Raw genomic sequence first — 5,714 nt, 5'->3', positions numbered from 1 at the left:
CAGTGCTTCCTCTCCTGACTATTTATTCATGCAGCCTTGAGGGAAGTATACTCTGCAGCCTTGAAACCACTTTTACAGCTTTTCAGCAAACATCTTCATCAGTTAACCTCCACACAAACACACAGTCTGTCCTCTGCTGACACTGCAGGCCAAGTGCCAGTCTGATACATTAAGTGTCAGTATGAGACTTGATTTCTTATCTTAATGCACTGCAGAATTGAAAATTGATGTCTTGACATTCAGTGAATTTGGTCTTCATTAATAATGTGTTTGCCTTGGATCATTTCTTTACTGGATGTTCCCTGTCAAGCAAGTATGTACAGAGAGAAAGTCAATTTAGACTCCTTGATGGTAAGACATCTGTAAAAGATGAGCTCACAGAAAGCATTCATCTAAAGTTATGTCTGTCCACTTCATGGCTAAGTCTAATATTCAGCTAGATGTGGTGGTGTTCATCAGAGCTCCTCTGCTAAAATTGCACACCATGAAATCAAAATGAACTAAAAGCAGCTAAGATGCTGTTTTAAAACTGCTGCATGAGCTGCAGGTTTCATGAAGAAGGGAAAGTTGCCATAAACACTTCACGTTTGAACCTAAAACTAAAAAACATCTCAAAAAATAGGTTAATTATTTTGAGCGGAAGTTAAAATAGCAAGGACTATGTGCCATTAAAATCTAAAAGAAGAAGAATCTTGTAAAATACTATAGAAAGTGTGAGATGCAGCAGTGCAAACATTGCTGTGCACATTTTATTATGGTCTGAGATGATGCTGATGATATAAGTCCAGTTTATGTTAACATCAGCCAGTGATTCTGATGTTGTAAAGCCTTACAGCGGATGGACTGAATGAGCTGCGATAGCGCTCCTTCTTGCTGGGTGGGTGTCTCAGTCTGCTGCTGAAGGAGCTGCTTAAAACTACCACGGTCACATGCGGTGGGTGAGAGGGATTGTCCATGATGGATGTGAGCTTGGCCAACGTCCTCCTCTCACCCACCTCCTCTGTGGAGTCCAGGGAACAGTCCAGGACAGAACCGGTCCTCCTGACCAGTCTGTTCAAATAGGTCACTGAAAGTACACAGAAGAAACAAGAAGTTTTACCAAACTTGGACCGCCTGGCGACAAAGATGACCCCTGTGACCTTGAAAATGAAGTCACGGTCACCAAATGCGAACTTGACCTGTGTCTTATTATGGTACACCTGTGTACCAAATATGGTGAGGCTACATCAATATTTTATCGAGTTATCGTGCGGAAACCAAATTGTTACAGACAAACAAGCAAGCAAGCAAGACCATGCAGCTGAAAACAATACCTTCCGGAAAACGCAGTTTTGCCGGGCGGTAATAATGCTCAGTGTACTTTTAATTCTGTGTCTCAAGCACCAGGTCTGACGCTCTGAACTGTGTGAAGAGGATGTTTGTGGGTGAAAATGGGACACACGACTGATTGTTTACTCATTGTGTAAAATGTATTTTGCCTCGCGGCAGCAGCAGAGCACACAGACGAAGGAGGTGCTTATAGAAAATAATCAATATTCTGCTCCTCATTCACTTTAGATGCACCTTCTCTAAATGTTTAAATCCAAGAGCTCAATGTGTCTCTGAGAACCAAATATTATATTATCTGTAGTATTATACCATCCGGTCATGGTTGCTGAGAAACTCCTCTCGTCTATCGGCCTCCCTCGGTTTTGTTGTTACATCATTTACCCCTGTTGCCCCCTCACGTTGTGAAACTAATTAACCAGTATCTGATCAACTTTTGTCCTCGAGCTGCTTCCTAATGATGTGTGCGCCTTCAGGCTCACACATCAACACCAGCTCAATCTTTGGTTTGTTTAAGTAACCTGAGGAAAGACAAGCAGAGGTCAGAGAGACTAAACTGAAACAGCTGGAGGGAGAGGAGGAAAATGATGTGAGAAATGCAAGAATGCACTGTGAAAATTAGAGAGTTAATTGAGACGTCTGGACAAATCTGTAAAAACATGAGCAGGGTTTGACTAACAATGAGCACATCCATGATTTTTTTGCACATTTTTCCGATATTGTTCCAAAATAGTTTCACGTTGGGTAGCAAAGCGTTATCTCTGTCTTGAAACTTGTTTGGAGGAGGAAGAGATTGTTGGTTGGTTTTCGTTTTCCTAATGAAGAAAGTCATTGGATTTTAGATGAGCTGGGCTGAATATCGACGCTTAATTTCCTACTTTCTAGTGAATTTATATGCACCAATTTTTGCCCTTTTCTGCCTCAATTTATGCTGAAATTGTATTTAATTAATATAAAGGAAAACGAGCAGGATATATATGGATCTAATTACATGTTCCACAGTTGCTGCAGTGACTGTATGGACTCATGATTCATAATTTGAGAGTAAAGAAGGACCCACTGCTGAAGAAACAACACCCCTTTCTGAGGTATTGTTGCATCTCGTTCTGGTGCTTTTTCTTTTACGTTTTTATTAGAGGGTACAGACGCACATATTCTCCATATTAAAAAGGATGCATCTCTGTGCTTTAAGCTGTACAGACCTGTGCAGAATTATGGCCACATTAACCCACTGTGGAGGCTGGGTTTCTATCAGCAGCCTCTGAGTTAATTTACTTAATCACCGGTTTGTTTCAGCGTATGCACCATGTACATCTTCACCTAAAACCTCTGCAGAACAATCAGAATGATACCAACTGACTGAACCTCAGTGGATATTCTGCCAGAGGTTTTTTTGTTTTTTGGGGGTTTTTTTTGCCTGATTTGTCAAGTTGGGAATTCAAGTCAGGTGCATTGATGGAGCAAATGTTGGCCAATGTGCTGCACAAAATTTTACGAACAGAAACCTGGAAGGGATCAAATCAGGGAACTGGGCAATCAAAAATGAAATGAACAGAAAGAAAATACATAATAAATATCTGCTCAGGCTGGATTATATACAAAGTCAAAGTAGTAAGTCTTTAGAAAGTGTTTAAAAGAGGCCAGTGCTGGGGCAGATCTGATGTGAAGTGGTTCCAAAACATTCAGCGATTGAGTTAATCTTAGAAATTACTCTTAGTTTCTAATCCATCTGTCCAGTCTGAATGCATTGCCACACTTAAATCTTGTAGAGATACAGCCTGTTGTTTTGTAAAACGCCTTGTGTCACATGTATGGTACGAATATGTTGAGATTCAGGTCTGTTTGTGTTTAAAGTGGATGAAACTGCTGGTCTAGGGAAGAAGAGAAAGTTGTCTCAAAAGACATTAATGCTACAACAAATTTGGGTCTAAAATGAAGAGAAGAAATTACTGAAGAGCATGTTGACTTTTGGGGCTGCACAGTGAGGTAGTGGTTAGCACTTTCGCCTTGCAGCAAGAAGATCCCTGGTTCAAATCCCGGGGTGGGCCTGGGATCTTTCTGCATGGAGTTTACATGTTCTCCCTGTGCATGCGTGGGTTTTCTCCGGGTACTCCGGCTTCCTCCCACAGTTCAAAAATATGCTGAGGTTAATTAATTACTCTAAATTTTCCGTAGGTGTGAATGTGAGTGTGATTGTTCGTCTGTATATGTAGCCCTGTGACAGACTGGTGACCTGTCCAGGGTGTTCCCTGTCTTCGCCCGAGTCAGCTGGGATAGACTCCAGCACCCCCCGTGACCCTAGTGAGGATAAAGCGGTGTATAGAGGATGGATGGATGTTGACTTTTGAGTGGAAGTTGAAATAGCAAAGAAAATGGACAATCCCTTCATGACAGAGTTGTTTTCTGAATAGCAGCTTTATGAGAATTCACTCACTCTATGGCTGTTATGAATGGGGGAAGCTACCAAACTTGTACCCAACTGTAAACATATTGATTTCTGCTGTTAAATTGAGCTCTTTAACATGAGCGTCTTTGGGGATAGATTCACTTTTGGAGTCGACCTCAGTTGGCTGTTCGAGGAATTGCAGCTTCTGGCGCTTCTGTAGGTTTGCCAGTTAGAAGATACACACCTGCAGACAAATGAAAGGAAAAAAAAAACAACACAATTTGTATTTCTATTTTCATTGTATTTTATTTCCAGCCGTCCTCGTTGTTTTACTTGATTCATTTGTTTTTAAAAGTTAAATGCACTAATTAATGCCCTATATTACTTTACTATTTTGGTCTTTTAATATTTTTATTGTCATTATCATCTAAGTTTCTTATTTGTGTGCTGATATCTTTTCTTGGCCGTATTCTAAATGAAGTCTCTTTACCTCAATGTAACTTTAAATAAAAGCTGAATGAATGAAAATGTCCATCTCTTGCAATTAAAAATGACATCCTCACTGACTTATAGCCGATTAAAGAACACGACACTTGGACTCCTCTAATGGACACACAGCGCTCATGTTAGTGCAGAGACTCTTTTCCAGAGACGATTATGTGCGTTTGTACATACTGGAAATAATGCTGCAGTGTGAGTGTTTTGGTTTTTGTAGATCGTTTTCTGATGTGACGTTAGATCCCCTGACATGAATCTATTCCAAATCTTCAGATTTAGCCGCTGTATTGTATTTTGGGCGGGCTGATAGGAGCTCCCTGATGTAATCTGAGCGTGTTCATGCGATGATGATGGAGCCAAGCCGGGGTCGTTCCGCTGTGACAACCCATTAACGCTGCTGTGTTTTCATAATGTTTCATTTGAGCATATCAGCCTTGTCATCAAATATTCATTTGAGGGGAGGATTGGCTGCTTTGTCTCGGCCCAACGTCCCTCTGACAGCCCATCACCTCTTCATTTCTTTATCTGTGTGACCTCGTCTGCACAAAGTCGACTCAAACTGCTTCACATGAGTAGAAACACACCTCCTGAGGACTTTTCTCCTGTACCTGCCTGTTCCAGCTCGCCTGTCCATGTGTCCTTTCACCGTATCCGTCTGCGTCGTCTGTCGGCTGCTCCACACTGCATATTCTCAGGCATCAATCAGAGCTCATTATTGGTTATCTGTCGGCTCCACTTTCCAGCCTGCAGTGGTGCTAAACTTCTCTGTAAGCCCCTGTGGGAGATAAACACCATCAATACTGCGAGATTTAACAGTCCCAAGGCACATAATATATTCAAATACCTCTCCACTGTGTTCCTTCTGTCTTCTTCTCTCCAGTTTTCTCTCTTTGATTTTATTTTTTTAACTTCACCATTCCTTTTTTTTGGTGTCCTCCTTTGCCTTGGCTTCTTCTTTATCCTGCTCCTTCCCCAGCAGCTGGTAGATATTTTCCTTTCCTCCTCATCAGTCTTCTGACAGGGGACATAATAATCCCCCACTCGTCTGCCTGTCTTTAAAGAAGCCACACTGTTCATCTGCAACGAGCGTTAATTTTAGCTTTCCCTGTAAAAAGGTGTTTTCGTTTCTCCAATTACGTCAATGTATGCCAGAGAAAATTCAATCTAAGGGGACGACATTAACGCTGTTCAATGTTGGCTTTATATTGCACTAATTTAGTAATAATTAGTTATCTAAAGGAGTCGAGAGCATTAAAAAGCATTTTTTTCTTTCTGTTCTCTCTCTGCAGGTATCTGTAGATTCAGAGCTACATTTTTCTGATCTGTGGTTACTCACCAGTCTTCCCAGTGTTGACCTTGCTTGCTGTTTCTCATTTCTAATCTCTTCTCTCTTCGATCTCTCCTCACCCGGGCTGGTTGAGGCAGATGTTGCCAAACGCCTGCTCATAGTAAATCACCTGTTTTCTCACTATATGGCATGAAAAGTTCCCTGAGATGATTTATG

Source organism: Acanthochromis polyacanthus, chromosome 3 (genome assembly GCF_021347895.1).
Source record: "Acanthochromis polyacanthus isolate Apoly-LR-REF ecotype Palm Island chromosome 3, KAUST_Apoly_ChrSc, whole genome shotgun sequence".
In the NCBI taxonomy this organism is placed as follows: Eukaryota; Metazoa; Chordata; class Actinopteri; family Pomacentridae; genus Acanthochromis; species Acanthochromis polyacanthus.
This window is presented reverse-complemented; position numbering follows the sequence as displayed.